The sequence below is a fragment of the Mobula hypostoma genome, chromosome 1, assembly GCF_963921235.1.
Source record: "Mobula hypostoma chromosome 1, sMobHyp1.1, whole genome shotgun sequence".
Classification (NCBI taxonomy): domain Eukaryota; kingdom Metazoa; phylum Chordata; class Chondrichthyes; order Myliobatiformes; family Myliobatidae; genus Mobula; species Mobula hypostoma.
The window spans coordinates 198,026,958-198,045,651 of NC_086097.1; the positions used below are offsets into that span (position 1 = coordinate 198,026,958).

General features: G+C 40.8%; 1 protein-coding gene across 1 annotated transcript in view; it reads left to right on the plus strand.

The window, feature by feature from the left end:
- Positions 1–18,694, plus strand: part of kcnk9 (potassium channel, subfamily K, member 9) — a 90,203-nt gene that overhangs the window by 50,698 nt on the left and 20,811 nt on the right. The gene's annotated exons all lie outside the window — the stretch shown is intronic.

Sequence of the window (18,694 nt, forward strand, 5' to 3'; positions counted from 1 at the left end):
AAAAGGGTTCTACATTTAAGTAATTCAATAATTTACAAAGATTTGATTTACACATTGATATAGTGGCATTGATTATTTGAGTACATGGAAGAAGCAACGTGGCTGGTAAGATCAGCCCTGTTGGATCGTTGACCTCATTCCTAGAACTGTAATTTGCCTTGCCTGCATCTGACAAGCAAAAGAAAGTGAGGTCAAGTAAATGAAAGCTAAACCTGCAGCCCATTAAGGTTGCACTTAAAGATGATCTCTTAACAAGAACACTGCTATGGACACAGTGCTCACTGTGATGGCTGAGTGCTGGATAATTACTTAATGTGAAGGTTCTAACAGCGGAAAATGAGAGAAAATCTGCAAATGCTGGAAACCCAAGCAACGCACACAAAATGCTGGAGGAACTCAGCAGGCCAGGCAGCGTCTATGGAAAAAAGTACAGTTGATTTTTCGGGTTGAGACCCTTCAGCAGGAACAGCTTTGGGTGTGAAGTCATAAATATTGAAATTGGCTCTAGTAGTTGGGCCAGACTGTTAGTCAGTTAATGAAACCTTACAATAACATGGTATGTTTATTTTTAAATATCTAATTCCACTCATTAATCCTAAGGGTTTAACTTGTATAAACATATTGTTTAGTAGAAAAGGTCTCTGTAAATGGACATTGCATAGATTATATCTTTGAATTACATAGCAGTAGCAAAATTCAAGTAATTAGAATTTATTTAATAAGGCGTGAGCTAATTTAACATGAATGAATTGAATTATTAAAGTGTAATCTGTAAAGGACCGTTCCTGACAGGCTCCTATATGTCCCTCAAAGACAGGGGTCATAGCCCATTGCAGATGGAGAAAGGTGGGCATTGCCTCCTGTATCCTCTTGCTGCAGGAAGAGATCTGTGCTCTTCTCCCATCTGAGAATTGACACGGTGCTGCCTTCAACACTGAGACATGATCTTCCCTCATATTAATCTGAAAACAAACATCTTATCATCTGCGTTTCAATGATCTGTCATTTTGGATTGCTTTGTAGCTGCTAATCCTGGTGTCCTGGATTGCATTAAAATCTAACACACTAGGATTAGCCCCTCCATTGTATATGTCCGCGCTGCAATGCACTATATACTGATTGTGCTTAACAAAACCTGTGCCTTCTGTTGGGTCAACTCCAGGTCTAGGCAAGCTGCTACACCTGCTCTATGAGGCTGTCAATCTCCAGTAATTAGAGATATTTAAAAACAAATCAAATAGGTTTCAATAGTAATAAAATGTAGTATAAAATTTTACTTACTCAAGATATCACTTAAAATAAGTAAAAAGAAAACTAGAGACACAAGAGACCACAGATGCTGGAAAACAGAACAATAGACTGCTGGAAGAACTCAGTAAGTCAGGCAGTATCTGTGGAGTGGGACGAATGGTTGGTTGAGATCCTGAATCAGGACAAACATTGAATTTACTAGTTATTCCAGGTTCTAGCACCTGCAGTTTGCTTTCTCTTCGTAAAAATCTGTTATTACCTAGTATAAAAAAACAAAATGAGTGTACTAATGTCTGAACAATAAGGCCTTTCATTGAGGCGGTGTTTGTTAATATATAGTAGATAAATGAAACATTGTGGTGTTGCAGTGTAATCTTTGGTGAGTTGCCAGTGTGCAATCTCAGTTTCACAGTATTACAGTATGCCTCAGTAATCCACTGCTACCAGGCTTCTCCCTTTCCGCATTAGGCCTCTACCAAGATGATAAAAGATGGCTTCTGATTACAGTTCAGGAAAGCTTGCTGAGGGGATTGGCTGAGAATCTATGGTGAAAGAAGTTACCTTTAAGGAGGATAGGGCTTTCAAACCCAGCAATGTCATTGTAATTCTCACCTGACCATGCAGTGGATTTCTGATCTACTTGACTAAAATTTCCAGGTCTCTGTATATTGATCTGGGGGCTTTTTCTCTTCCTTCTCTTTCTTTTTTTAGTGAATTATTCAAAGTTTAAAGTAAATTTATTATCAAAGTACATCCTGTATGTGTCACCATTTACAACCCTGAGATCCATTGTCTTCTGGGCATACTCAATAAATCCATAGAGTAATAGCAATAACAGAATCAATGAGAGGCCACACCAACTTGGGCATTCAACCAATATGCAAAAGACAACAAGCTGGCAAGTACAAAAAGAAAGAAATAGTAATAATAAATAAGCAATAAATACCAGGTACATGAGATGAAGAGTTCTTGAAAGTGAGTCCATAAGTTGTGGGAACATTTCAATGAAGAGGCAAGTAAAGTTGAGTGAAGTTATCCCCTTTGTTTCAAGAGCCTGATGGTTGAAGACCTGGTGGTGTAAGTCTTGAAAATGGTACCTTCTTCTTGATGGCAGCGGTGAAGAAAACATGTCCTGGACGGTAGGGTCCTTGATGATGTGACAGTGGTTTGTAGAGATTTGCTCATGGTGTGGAGGGCTTTACCCATGATGAACTGAGCAGTATCTAATACTTCGTAAGATTCTCCATTCAAGGGCATTGGTGTTTCCATACCAGGCTGTGATGCAGCCAGTCAATATACTCTTCACCACACATCTAGGACTTGTCAAAGTTTTAGATGTCATGCCAAGTTGTAGCAGTAACTAGATGCTAAGCATTTTAAAGACTAGACTCCTGACATCATTGTTTGTCTGGCTAAGTGTAATTATACTAGTTTCCTCTGGTAGGAAATCCTATTTTCCAAACAATACCGAAATGTGAAGAACATCTCTGATGCAGTCGAATCACAAATGGAGATCAATTCTATGGCAACTTTTAAATATAATACCGGGTTAAAGCACAACGCAGCTGTAAATTTCTTGTTTAGAATTAAATGAATTTTTAAGGTAGTATGTGCAAGAGTAGATCCTTCAAATGGCCTAAACTTCCAATAACATAAACACAAAAAAATACTGGAAACAAGCAGTTTGTCAGGCTGCATTTGTGGGAAGTGAAGCAAAACGCTGTGATTTGAAATATTAAGCCTATTTTTCTTCCCACAGATATGACTTGATCTGCTGAGTATTTCTAGTATTTTTTGTTTTTACTTTAGACTTCCAGCATCTGCATTTTTTAAAATTTGGATCTCCAGTAAATATTGAAGTTGGCTCCAGTAGTTGGGCCAGACCATTAGTCAATTAATGAAAACTTGTAATCATGTAGTATTTTTATCAGAGAATCTAATTCCACTCATGGAAAAAAGCTGCAAAAGAATTGTGAGGAGTTAAAGAAAAGGATGAAAAAAATTTCCAGGCACAAATAGAAGCTAGAGAGAGTAACAAGAGAAATTAGAGATAGTATCAATTCCAAAGAAGAAGCATACAAATTAGCCAGAAAAAGTGGCTCACCTGAGGACTGGGAGAAATTCAGAGTTCAGCAGAGGAGGACAAAGGGCTTAATTAGGAAGGGGAAAAAAGATTATGAGAGAAAACTGGCAGGGAACATAAAAACTGACTGTAAAAGCTTTTATAGATATGTAAAAAGGAAAAGACTGGTAAAGACAAATGTAGGTCCCCTACAGACAGAAACAGGTGAATTGATTATGGGGAGCAAGGACATGGCAGACCAATTGAATAATTACTTTGGTTCTGTCTTCACTAAAGAGGACTTAAATAATCTTCCAGAAATAGTAGGGGACAGAGGGTCCAGTGAGATGGAGGAACTGAGCGAAATACATGTTCGTAGGGAAGTGGTGTTAGGTAAATTGAAGGGATTAAAGGCAGATAAATCCCCAGGGCCAGATGGTCTGCATCCCAGAGTACTTAAGGAAGTAGCCCAAGAAATAGTGGATGCATTAGTGATACTTTTTCAAAACTCGTTGGATTCTGGACTAGTTCCTGAGGATTGGAGGGTGGCTAATGTAACCCCCCTTTTTAAAAAAGGAGGGAGAGAGAAACCGGGGAATTATAGACCGGTTAGCCTAACGTTGGTGGTGGGGAAACTGCTGGAGTCAGTTATCAAAGATGTGATAACAGCACATTTGGAAAGCAGTGAAATCATCGGACAAAGTCAGCATGGATTTGTGAAAGGAAAATCATGTCTGACGAATCTCATAGAATTTTTTGAGGATGTATCTAGTAGAGTGGATAGGGGAGAACCAGTGGATGTGGTATATTTGGATTTTCAAAAGGCTTTTGACAAGGTCCCACACAGGAGATTAGTGTGCAAACTTAAAGCACACGGTATTGGGGGTAAGGTATTGATGTGGATGGAGAATTGGTTAGCAGACAGGAAGCAAAGAGTGGGAATAAACGGGATCTTTTCAGAATGGCAGGCAGTGACTAGTGGGGTACCACAAGGCTCAGTGCTGGGACCCAAGTTGTTTACAATATATATTAATGACTTGGATGAGGGAATTAAATGCAGCATCTCCAAGGTTGCGGATGACACGAAGCTGGGCGGCAGTGTTAGCTGTGAGGAGGATGCTAAGAGGATGCAGGGTGACTTGGATAGGTTGGGTGAGTGGGTAAATTCATGGCAGATGCAATTTAATGTGGATAAATGTGAAGTTATCCACTTTGGTGGCAAAAATAGGAAAACAGATTATTATCTGAATGGTGGCTGATTAGGAAAAGGGGAGGTGAAACGAGACCTGGGTGTCATTATACACCAGTCATTGAAAGTGGGCATGCAGGTACAGCAGGCGGTGAAAAAGGCGAATGGTATGCTGACATTTATAGCGAGAGGATTCGAGTACAGGAGCAGGGAGGTACTACTGCAGTTGTACAAGGCCTTGGTGAGACCACACCTGGAGTATTGTGTGCAGTTTTGGTCCCCTAATCTGAGGAAAGATATCCTTCCATAGAGGGAGTACAAAGAAGGTTCACCAGATTGATTCCTGGGATGGCAGGACTTTCATATGAAGAAAGACTGGATGAACTGGGCTTGTACTCATTGGAATTTAGAAGATTGAGGGGGGATCTGATTGAAACGTATAAAATCCTAAAGGAATTGGACAGGCTAGATGCAGGAAGATTGTTCCCGATGTTGGGGAAGTCCAGAACGAGGGGTCACAGTTTGAGGGAAGCCTTTTAGTACTGAGATTAGGAAAAACTTCTTCACACAGAGAGTGGTGAATCTGTGGAATTCTCTGCCACAGGAAACAGTTGAGGCCAGTTCATTGGCTATATTTAAGAGGGAGTTAGATATGGCCCTTGTGGCTACGGGGATCAGGGGGTATGGAGGGAAGACTGGTGCAGGGTTCTGAGTTGGATGATCAGCCATGATCATAATAAATGGCGGTGCAGGCTCGAAGGGCCGAATGGCCTACTCCTGCACCTATTTTCTATGTTTCTATGTAACATTAAGATCATAAGACCATAAGATATAAGAGCAGAATTAGGCCATTTGGCCTGTCGAGTTTGCTCCACCATTCAATCATGGCTGATCCCTTTATCCCCTCCTCAGCCCCATTCCCCGGCTCTCTCACTGTAACCTTTGATACCATGTCCAATCAAAGACATATCAAGCTGTGCCTTAAATATATCCACTGATCTGGCCTCCACAGCTGCCTGTGGTAATAAATTCCACAAATTCACCACCCTCTGGTTAAAGATATTTTTCCACAGGTCTGTTTTAAATGGATGGCCCTCTTTCCAGAGGCTGTACCCTTTTGTCCTAGTTTCCCCCACTAGGGAAAACATCCTTTCACGTCTACTCTGTCTAGGCCTTTCAACATTCGAAAGGTTTCAATGAGATCCCCCCTCATCCTTCTGGATTCACAAACTTCACAATACTCAAGCTGAGGCCTCACCAGTGCGTTATAAAGCCTCAGCATCACATCCCTGCTCTTGTATTCTAGATTTTTTGAAAAGAATGCTAACATTTCATTTGCCTTCCTCATCACCAACTCTACCTGCAACTTAATCTGTAGAGTGTTCTGCACAAGGACTCCCAAGTCCCCTTGCATCTTAGATTTTTGGATTTTCTACCCATTTAGAAAATAGTCTGCTCATTTATTTCTACACCAAAGTGCATGACCATGCATTTTCCAACATTGTATTTCATTTGCCACTCTCTTGCCCATCCTCCTAATCTGCATAAGACCTTCTGCATCCTACCTGTTTCCTCAACACTACCTGCCCCTCTACCAACCTTCATATCATCCGCACACTTGGCAATGAAGCCACTTATTCCATCATCTAAATCATTGATATACAACATAAAGAGAAATGGTCCGAACACCAGTCCCTGCGGAACACCACTAGTCACTGGCAGCCAACCAGACAAGAATTCATTTAATCCCACTCACTGCCTCCTACCAATCAGCCAATACTCTCACCATGCCAGTAATTTTCCTGTAATACTATTGGCTCTTAATTTAGTAAGCAGCCTCATGTGTGGCACCTTGTCAAAGGCCTTCTGAAAATCCAGATGTACAACATCCTTTATGTATCCTACATGTAATCTCTGCAAAAAATTCCAATAGGTTCATCAGGCAAGATTTTCCCTGAAGGAAACCATTTTGACTTTGTCCTATCTTGTCTTGTTTCTCCAAGTACACCATAACTTCATCCTTAACAATTGACTCCAACATCTTCCCAACCACTGAGGTCAGGTTAACTGGTCTATTATTGTCTTTCTTAAAGAGTGGAGTGACATTTGCAATTTTCCAGTCCTCTGGCACCATGCCAGAGTCCAATGATTTTTGAAAGATCATTTCTATTACCACCCTAATCTCTAACACGACCACTTTCAGAACCCTAGAGTGCAGTTCATCTGGTCCAAAGTGAAGACTGATGCAAAATACTCACTTAGTTCATTGCCATCTTCTTGGCCCCTGCTATTATTTCTTGGGCCTCATTTTCTAGTGGTCCTATATCCACTCTCACCTCTCTTTTATTTTTTACCTACAAAGAAGCTTTTACTATCCACCTTGATATTGTTTGCTAGCTTGCTTTCATATTTCATCTCTTCCCTCCTAATGATTCTTCTAGTTGCTCTCTGTTGTTGTATGCCTTCCCTTTTGCTTTTATTTTGGCTTTGACTTCCCTTGTCTGCCACGGTTGTACTATTTTGCTATTTGTGTACTTCTTTGTTTTTGGAATACATCTATCCTGCACCTTCCTCATTTTTCCCAGAAACTCACTCCATTGCTGATCTGCTGACATCCCTGCCAGCATCTCCTTCCAATTCACTTTGGCCAACTCCTTTCTCATGCCACAGTGATTTCCTTTATTCCACCGAAATACTGCTACATCAGACTTCACTTTCTCCCAATCAAATTTCAATTTGGACTCTATCATATTGCCTCTTAAGGTTACCTAATCACCTCTGGTTCATTACGTAACACCCAATGCAGTATAGTTGGCTCAACGACAAACTGCTTTAAAAAGCCATCTCATTGGCATTCAACAAATTCATTCACTTGAGATCCCTTTCCAACCTGATTTTCCCAATCTTATGGAACTATACACAGAAGGCATATTGAAAGCTGAAGAATAGTTGAGCTGAACAAGGTGAAATGGCATTTCACAGTTATTAATACCAATCATGCTCATTCATAGAACAAAAAGGTCACTCTCCAGAATGAGATTCATGTATCAAATTCTTGAAGCATCTGCAGGAGAAAACCTGATGGATGAATTGTCCATCCAAAATTTCCAGAGAGGATCTCTGCTCACATCTGTGACTAATCTTGTTCTGTAAATCTGCAAATCTACTGTTTCCTAAATTAAGATCCCTTAAAGTCTTTCTTCCACACAAACATGGCCATTTTCAATGTCTTAGGTGCATGTGATGCCACTTAGTACAAGTGAATAGACTTCACATACTGGCAGTCAACTACATTCATTCCCATCAAACAACAAATGTAAATTCCTAATTGTCCCCCTTCCTTTTCTTGGATAGATGTAGTTTGTACTTTGTATATAAAAATTAAAATATTTATTTATAGATCAACTTTCATAACTTTTTCCTGCATTAAACACAGGAACATGTGTTGGTGCATGGCCAAGTAGTTAAGGCGTCGGTCTAGTGATCTGAAGGTCGCTAGTTCGAGCCTGAGCTGAGGCAGCGTGTTGTGTCCTTGAGCAAGGCAGTTAACCACACATTGCTCTGCGACAACACCGGTGCCAAGATGTATCGGCCCTAGTGCCCTTCCCTTGGACAATATGGGTGGCGTGGAGAGGGGAGACTTGCAGCATGGGCAACTGCCAGTCTTCCATACAACCTTGCCCAGGCCTATGCCCTGGAAATCTTCCAAGGCGCAAATCCATGGTCTCATGAGACTAATGGATGCCCTAAAAAAAAATACAGAAACAAGTTTGCTTGATCACTAAAGGATATGGTAAATGTGCAGTTGTTTATATTGGTGTACTATATCCTAGCCAATAAACACTCACCACTCATTTCTGAAGAAGCATTTTAATTAATGATAATGTGGCAAATATGAGGAAAGCTCATTGGTTGCTGATATGCTGGGAGTCCATTATTAAGGATGAGGTTTTGGGGTATTTGGGGGCACGTCATAAAAATAGGATAAAGTCAGCATCGTTCCTACGAGGGGAAATCTTGCCTGACCAATTTTTGGAATTCTTTGCTGAAATAACAAGTAGGATTGACGTAGGAGAGATGGTGGATGATGTTTACCTGGATTTCTCAAAGACCTTTGACAAGGTGCTGTACATAAGGCTGCTTAAGAAGACAAGAGCCCACTTTATTACTGGAAAGATACTGGCATGGATAGAAGATTGGCTGACTGGCAAGAAGCAAAGTGTGGGAATCAATGAGGCTTTTTCTGGATGGATGCCAGTGACTAAAGGTGTTCTGCAGAGATTGGACTGCTATTGGGACTGCTTTTCATGTTAAAAGTCACTGAGTTGGGTAATAGAATTGATAGCTTTGTAGCCATGTTTGCAGACAATACAAAGACAGGTAGAGGGGCAGGTAGTGTTGAAAAAGCAGGAAAGTTGCAGAAGGATTTAGACAGATTAGGAAAATGGGCAAAGAAGTGGCAGATGGAATATAGTGTTGGGAGTGTAAGGTCATGCACTTTAGTAGAAGGAATGAAAGTGCAGACTATTTTTGAAACAGGAAGACAATTCAAAATCCGAGGTACAAAGGGACTTGAGAGTCCTTGTGCAGGCTTCCGTCAAGTTTAATTTGCAGGTTAAGTCGGTGGTAAGGAATGTAAGTGCAGTGTTAGCATTTGTTTTGAGAGGACTGGAATATAAAAACAAGGATATAATGGTGAAGCTTTACAAGGCACTGGTTGTAATGCAATTGGAGTATTATGAGCATTTTTGGTCTCCTTATCTAAAAAAAGATGTGCTGGCATTGGAATGGGTCCAGAGAATTTTTCCGTGAAAGAGAAGTTTGACATCTGAGAAGTGTTTGATGGTTATGGGCCCGCACTTGCTGGAGTTTAGAAGAATGAGAGGGCATCTCTTTGAAACCTATTGAAAGGCCTAGATATACTTCATTAGGAGTTTGAAGAGATTTGGTATGTCAACAAATACACTCAAAAACTTCTATAGATGTACAGTAGAGAGCATTCTGACAGGCTGCATCACTGTCTGGTATGGGGGGTGGGGGGGGGGCTACTGCACAGGACCAAAAGAAGCTGCAGAGGGTTGTAAATTTAGTTCGCTCCATCTTGGGTACTAGCCTACAAAGTCCCCAGGACGTGTTCAGGGAGCGGTGTCTCAGAAAGACAGCGTCCATTATTAAGGACCTCCAGCACCCAGGGCATGCCCTTTTCTCACTGTTACCATCAGGCAGGAGGTACAGAAGCCTGAAGGCACACACTCAGTGATTCGGGAACAGCTTCTTCCCCTCTGCCATCCGATTCCTAAATGGACATACATTGAACACCACCTCACTTTCTTAATATATATTATTTCAGTTTTTTACATGATTTTAATCTACTCAATATACGTATACTCTAATTGATTTACTCATTTATTTATTATTATTTTTTCTTCTTCTTCTTCTTCTATATTACGTATTGCATTGAAGTGCTGCTGCTAAGTTATCAAATTTCACGATACATGCCGTTGATGATAAACCTGATTCTGAGTGGGTCTGGTGAGGATGTTTCCTTTATCTGGGGAATCCTAGACCGAAGGGCACAGCCTCAGAACAGAGGCGTGTGGATTTAGAACAGAGATGAGGAGGAATTTCTTTGCCCAGATCATAGTGAATCTGTGGAATTCATTGCCACAGACAGTTGTGGAGTCCATGTCATTGGGTATATTTAACATGGAGGTTGACAGTTTGTTGAATATTTGGGCCATCAAATGTTCTGGGGGGAGGCAGGAGAATAGGATTGAGAGAGATAATGAATCAGCCATGATGGAATGATGAAGCAGACTCAATGGGCTGAATGGCCTAATTCTGCTCCTGCCTTATGGTCTTCTGGTTTTACATCAATGGTACTGTACATCACTGAATTCCCAATACTTCATAATGGGGGATAAAGGTAGAATTGGATAAGACATAAAATATTTACCTGGAATGCAAGAGTGGTGGGAGGAAGGATCCAGATTTGTTTTCATTTGATGTGAGAAAAGAAAATAATCACTTGAATTTAGTTTTTCACCATTTTTATTTAACTCTCCATCGTCAATACATATTATTTAAGAACATAGAACATAGAATAGTACAGTACAGGCCCTTCGGCCCACAATGTTGTGCTGACCCTCAAACCCTGCCTCCCATATAAGATCCCACCTTAAATTCCTCCATATACCTGTCTAGTAGTCTCTTAAACTTCACTAGTGTATCTGCCTCCACCACTGATTCAGGCAGTGCATTCCACGCACCAAACACTCTCTGAGTGAAAAACCTTCCTCTAATATCCCCCTTGAACTTCCCACCCCTTACCTTAAAGCCATGTCCTCTTGTATTGAGCAGTGGTGCCCTGGGGAAGAGGCGCTGGCTATCCACTCTATCTATTCCTCTTATTATCTTGTACACCTCTATCATGTCTCATCTCATCCTCCTTCTCTCCAAAGAGTAAAGCCCTAGCTCCCTTAATCTCTGATCATAATGCATACGCTCTAAACCAGGCAGCATCCTGGTAAATCTCCTCTGTACCCTTTCCAATGCTTCCACATCCTTCCTATAGTGAGGCGACCAGAACTGGACACAGTACGCCAAGTGTGGCCTAACCAGAGTTTTATAGAGCTGCATCATTACATTGCGACTCTTAAACTCTATCCCTCGACTTATGAAAACTAACACTGCATAAGCTTTCTTAACTACCCTATCTACCTGTGAGGCAACTTTCAGGGATCTGTGGACATGTACCCCGAGATCCCTCTGCTCCTCCACACTACCAAGTATCCTGCCATTTACTTTGTACTCTGCCTTGGAGTTTGTCCTTCCAAAGTGTACCACCTCACACTTCTCCGGGTTGAACTCCATCTGCCACTTCTCAGCCCACTTCTGCATCCTATCAATGTCTCTCTGCAATTTTTGACAATCCTCTACACTATCTACAACACCACCAACCTTTGTGTCATCTGCAAACTTGCCAACCCACCCTTCTACCCCGACATCCAGGTCGTTAATAAAAATCACGAAAAGTAGAGGTCCCAGAACAGATCCTTGTGGGACACCACTAGTCACAATCCTCCAATCTGAATGTACTCCCTCCACCACGACCCTCTGCCTTCTGCAGGCAAGCTAATTCTGAATCCACCTGGCCAAATTTCCCTGGGTCCCATGCCTTCTGACTTCCTGAATAAGCCTACAGTGTGGAACCTTGTCAAATGCCTTACTAAAATCCATATAGATCACATCCACTGCACTACCCTCATCTATATGCCTGGTCACCTCCTCAAAGAACTCTATCAGTCTTGTTAGACACGATCTGCCTTTCACAAAGCCATGCTGACTGTCCCTGATCAGACCATGATTCTCTAAATGCCCAGAGATCCTATCTCTAAGAATCTTTTCCAATAGCTTTCCCATGACAGATGTAAGGCTCACTGGTCTATAATTACCCGGACTATCCCTACTACCTTTTTTGAACAAGGGGACAACATTCGCCTCCGTCCAATCCTCTGGTACCATTCCCGTGGACAACGAGGACATAAAGATCCTAGCCAGAGGCTCAGCAATCTCTTCCCTCGCCTCTTGGTGCAGCCTGGGGAATATTCCGTCAGGCTCCTGGGACTTATCCGTCCTAATGTATTTTAACAACTCCCTTAATATCAACATGCTCCAGAACATCAACCTCACTCATATTGTCCTCATCATCATCAAGTTCCCTCTCATTGGTGAATACCGAAGAGAAGTATTCATTGAGGACCCCGCTCACTTCCACAGCCTCCAGGCACATCTTCCCACATTTATCTCTAATCGGTCCTACCTTCACTCCTGTCATCCTTTTTTTCGTCACATAATTGAAGAATGCCTTGGGGTTTTCCTTTATCCTACTCACCAAGGCCTTCTCATGCCCCCTTCTTGCTCTTCTCAGCCCCTTCTTAAGCTCCTTTCTTGCTTCCCTATATTCTTCAATAGACCCATCTGATCCCTGCTTCCTAAACCTCATGTATGCTGCCTTCTTCCACCTGACTAGATTTTCCACCTCACTTGTCACCCATGGTTCCTTCACCCTACCATTCTTTATCTTCCTCACCCGTACAAATTTATCCCTAACATCCTGCAAGAGATCTCTAAACATCGACCATAGTCCATAGTACATTTCCCTGCAAAAACATCATCCCAAATCACACCCGCAAGTTCTAGCCTTAAGGAAGATCAGGACTTGACTGTACGAGGAATATAATCTTAATTGCTCATAGGCATATAAATAATTTATTCCAAAGTTTATTGTTTGCAATTCAACTCTTGCATGCTCAATTATGTTTTAGTGTATCCTCGTTGGTTTCCTGCACCATTGAGAAAATGGTTATGAAGTATTACTCAGAACTACCAAGACTAACTATAGAATAAAGATATGAATAATAGAAAAGATTCATGAATTGCAATAGGTAGATTTTAGCACTTGATCACATCTCCTGGTACCTTGTCTTATATTGAGTACACTCCTCAAAATAACAGTCGGTTTTAATACAATCCATCTGGTTGTGGTAAAAAAGATGAGCATTAATAATAGCTTTGAGAAGGAATTCTGCAGGATTGTAGTTGAACTTTAATAAGTTGGGTCTCCAGAAAGCAAATGCCAGCTCATGAATCCGGCTTTATATTCACCCCACACTTCAAATCACACTAGATAGGAAATTTGATCCAAGAAGGTCAAAATAAATAAATATTGCAAACGCTCCTTTCGTACTAAGCATCAAAATATACAATTGGGATGAGGGATGAGGAGGAGAGTACAAATGGATTGGAGTATGTATTTTCAATTCAGTTACTAGAAGATATTTTAAATGTTTTAATCTCCTCTTCCATTTGTTTTTAAATCTTAAAAAACTTTGCTGACAGACTTCAATTTCAATCAAGTGCATCAATAAGTGATCTGAATCCCAATCCCATGGATTAGAGATGCACTGGAAATTGTATACTCTGAGGGTCAAACTTGGCCTGTTTTGGGTCTCAGTATATTTATACATTTAGAGACAGCATAGTAACAGATCCTTCTGGCTCAACGAGTCCACACTGCCAATTACACTCATGTGACCAATTAACCTACTAACCTGTATGCCTTTGGATTGTGGAAGGAAACTCATGTGAACATGGGGAGAATACACAAACTCCTTACAGAATATACAGCAGTACAGTGGAGAAGAAGCTGTGTTGCTGGCACTGTTATAACGTGGCATTAACTGCTATACTACCGTGTCCCTCAAGTGCACTTCTCTTAAGATTTAGCCTCTAAAAAGGGATGAAAAATCTTGAAATGTATGAATGACTTCAACAATGGAGATTAGGTAGACATAACTAAGTTAGTAGGACAAATAGGTGGGTGGAAAGTACAATTTAACCCAGAGAAGTAATTCTTTTCAGGAGCAATGACCTGCAATACGAGTACAAACATATTGCAAAGATGCTGAATTATTCACAGAAACAGAACTACTGGAGGAACAAATATATTATTGCTGAATATCTGAGTTAAGGCAGATAAGGCATAATTTATCCAACAGCATCTAGATTTTAATAATTGGGACATAGAAAATAGGGGACAGTTGTTTTTTTTTACCACGCAGTGGCTGTTCTATATTTACTGCACTCTAAAGCTGTCTGTTCCCAAAATGGAAAGGTTATTAAAGTTGTTGCAAGCATGCAATTCAACTTCACATGGTGATACCCGGCCAACTAAATAACAGAAAAGGCAGGTTTGGCTGAAGAGGAAGGTGGAGCTGTATGTAGTCAGTCCCACAGATGAAGTCCTTCACATATCTAGACCTAGGCCATACCAAAAGCGGCATGATGAACACCACAATGTATTGTTCCAGGTGACTAGGAAATGGCTGAGCATCTGAGTAAGGTGGGGGTGTGGAATCAGAATCAGAATCAGGTTTATTATCACTGGCATGTGACGTGAAATTTGTTAACTTAGCAGCAGCGGTTCAATGGAATACATAATCTAGCAGAGAGAAAAAAGTACTTTAGTAATAAATAAAATTAAAAAAATAATAATAAATAAACAAGTAAATCAATTACATATATAGAATAGATTTAAAAAACATTCAAAAACAGAAATACTGTATATTAAAAAAAAGTGAGGTAGTGTCCAAAGATTCAATGTCCATTTAGGAATCGAAAGGCATACGAATGCCAATCATATCTCATTTTGTATTTTCCTGACTGTCTGATACCTATCACAAGTACCAAGTGAATAATTGCCGGAAATGATCAACAAATGGGGAAAGAAACTTTGTGGTTATTTTGGGTCATGAGAACTGGAACATGAGAATAAAAACATGCTTTAAGTTGTGGGAAGGAGAGGGATGGAAAGCATGGGGGAATGTTTATGATAGGATGCAGAGCGAAGTTGTCAAGGTAACCAACTTCTATAAATACCCTCAGCTAGTGACAGGAAAGTAACAAAAGACTAAATTAAAACTGAAATACTGAGGAATAAGAAGGCTGTGAAATTGTTGGATTCAGTACAGATAGAAGAAAAATACTATTCTGCAAGCCTCCATTAGGCATCAAAGCAATCCAGGAGGTTGAAATTAGAGAAGTTAAAGTGGGAGGAGGGTGAAGAATTAAATGGAGGTACATTCAGGACTAGATGTAGGTACTTGCATAGCAATTGCCTGATTTGAGTGGCGCTTTATAGACCATCTCCACTTAGTCTATGGGGCTGACCTTGGACCTCTAGTTGCCTGCCACTTTAATTATCTGCCACTTTCCAACTCTTACCTCTCAGCCTTGGCTTCCTACACTGCTCCAAAGTGTCTAACATAAGCTCAGGGAACAGCTCTTCATCTTCAACCTGGGCATGTGGCAGCTTTTTGGATTTAATACAGAATTTAAAATTTAAGGTAACTAGCAGTTTTTTTTTGTCTCGCTGTACCTTTCTGTTTCAATTTGTTTTTTTCCCATCTCCATCTGTTGTTTTTTTTAAGCAATTGTTACCTTGGCAACGTAAGTCTCCACTTTATCGCATAGATTCCTTTGTTCTCTCCAGCCCTCCACCTCTCTGTAATTTAAAATGAATTTGTATTCTCTTCCAGTTCTAATGAAGGATCCATCAAAAGGGGATTAGTAGGTTGAGGTCATGGCAATGATTTTAATATAAGGAACAAATAGAGGCCGCAATAAAGACATTTGAAAAGATGTGATAAAATAAGCTTAAATTTATCTGAGTTCTGGATCGATCTGAGTTTTCTCCTGCTAGGGGTATGGCTTTATAGATGATGACTTCATCTGATTTCATAGCCATATTAGAGCATTATGTAAGAGTGGTAGGAGGCTAACCTTCAATAAAGATAGAGCTTTCCATCTTAACGAAATTATGTCTTCATTGTTGGCCCCTTTAATCAGAACTGGTAAAGAATAAAATTTTAGCCCTGACTACTGCTGATTGATCAAGAGGGGACTTTCTTCTTACCTATCCAATAGGTTATGGGCATTTATAGAATCACATTAAACTTCCAAGCTGAGATGAGCAAACCTGTCATAGGCTCCATGTCACAGCTGGTGACTTTCTAAACAGAAAGCAGAATGCTGGAAGTGCCTAATGGGTCTAGCAGCGTCTGTGGAAGCAAAAGTTTACAGTATATTGTAGGAAGAGGTAGGATAGAGGCTTGTTGGTGGAACCAGAGAGGGACGGAATGATAGGCAGATGGAAGGAGGTGGAGGGAGGTGGTGGGGCAGCTGAACAAAGGGAGAAGAAAATGAAGTAGACACGTGAATGTATGTGGGAGAACACTGCAGGCGTATGATATCTGAAAATAGAATACTCAATGTTTAGAACCACTGGGTTGTAAAGTACCTAAACAGAAAATGAGTGTTATTCTTCTGGTTTATATTGGCCACTCCATAGCAATGGTGAAGGTAGAGGACAGATATTACTTGTGGGAGTAGAAAGGAGATGGACACTTGAGATGGCTAGGAGGTACAGGAGCATGAAGACCCACACTCAACCTTTTAAGACAGGTTCTTTCCTTTTGCCATCAGATTTTGGAATAGTCCATGAACGCATTAACAATACGTTTGTTTTTCCTCTTTTGCACTTTTTTTGTAATTTATTGTAATCTTTTTCAAGCCTTTGCACTGTATTGCTGCTCAATACAACACATTTCATGACATAAACCTGATTGTGATTCTGAAAGAGTCACTCGGTCCACGTATGTTTTAATCAATACAGAGCACAGTGCATCGCGAGCACCAGATAGAGTAGATCAGGTTGGTAGGGGTGAGGTTGAACCCCTGTCTCACAGAGAAGGGCTGTTTAGGTACTTCGACATTTAAGATTCAAAGTTCAAAGTAAATTTTATTATCAAAGTACATATATGTCACGACATACAACCAACCCTGAGGTTCATCTTCTTGTGGATATATTTAGCAAATCTTAGAATAGTAACTATAACAGGATCAATGAAAGATCAATCAGAGTGCAGAAGAAAACAAACTGTGCAAATGCAATTATAAATAAACAGCAATAGATAACAAGAACATGAGATAATAAGATAAAGAGACCCTGAAAGTGTGGTCATTTGGTTGTGGGAACATTTCAATGATGGGGCAAAATGAAGTTGAGTGAAACTATCCCCTTTTATTCAAGAGCCTGACAGTTGAGAGGTAGTAACTGTTCTTGAACCTGGTGGTATGAGTCCTGAGGCTCTTGTACCTTCTATCTGATGGCAGCAATGAGAGAAGAGCATAGTCTGGGTGGTTAGGATCTCTGATGACGGATGCTGCTTTCCTAAAACAGCATTTCATATAGATGTTTTTAATGATTGGCAGGGCTTTACCCGTGATGTGCTGGGCTGATTCCAATACTTTTTGTAGGATTTTCCATTTAAAGGCATTGGTGTTTCCATATCAGGCTGTGATGCCGCCAGTCAATATACTCTTCACCACACACCTATCGAAGTTTGTCAAAGTTTTGTATGTCATGCTGAACCTTGGCAAACTCTTGAGGAAGTAGAGGCACTGGCATGCTTTCTTTGCATGCTGGGTTCAGGACAGGTCTTCTGAAATAGTAACACTCAGGAATTTGAGGTTGCTAACCCTCTCCATCTCTGATCCTCCAATGAGGGTTGGGGCATGGACCTTTGCTTTCCTTCTCCAGAAGTATATAATCAGTTCCTTGATCTTGCTGACATTGAGAGAGAGAGAGATAGATAGCGGGAGATAGAGAGATAGATAGAGAGAGAGAGAGAGAGAGAGAGAAGAGAGAGAGAGAGAGAGAAGAGATTGATTGTTGTTAATGCACCATTCAGTTCTCCTTCTATATGCTGATTCATCACCACCTTTGGTTTAGTCATTGACAGTGGTGTTATCAGCAAACTAAATATGGCATTGGAGCTGCACTTAGCCACACAGTCATAAGTGTAAAGCGAGTGGAGCAGGGGGACTAAGCACACAATCTTGTGGTGCACTTGTGCTGATGGAGATCATGGCAAGAAAAAGTGAAGAGAGCAAGTGCTGGAAAAAGTGTTATGCCTCCTGTGGTGCAGGGTATGTGCCAGGAGGTATGGATGAGATGGTGGGGAGAAATGAATGGACCAGGAAGTCATGGGGCAAGTGGTCCCTGTGGAAAACAGAAGGCTTAGAAGAGGGGAGAATATGACTGGTAGTGGGATCACATTGGTGGAAGATGATGTGTTGGATGAGTAGGCTGGTGGGGAGATAGGCAACGACTAAGAGAATTCTGCTGCACTCTCTTGGGCCTCCACACATGCTGCTTAATCTACTGAGATTTTCCAGCTTTCTGAATGCAGCAAGCCAGGCAGCATTATTTATGTGTGTTGCTTGAATTTCCAGCATCTGCAGATTTCCTCGTGTTTGCGTCTTCCAGCTTTCTGTTTTTTTTGTGCCAGGTTTCAGATTCTGCAGGCTCTTTTGTCTTTGACTTTCTAAGTAGCGTGCTTTGGTGTAACTTAATGCAGTGCATATACCCATTAAATTATTTGTTATTGCTATCAGCACAAAAATCATGTTTTAAATAGCATTGTGCTTGTATGGGATCCTTTATGTGCTGATCTTCAAGGCTTGTTGCTCTCACTACTAGTCTCAGACATCAAAAACCTGCCATCTTACTCAAATCAGTTTTTGTTGTTAATGTTAAAAAAACTGATACCACATAGATTCTAATCCAT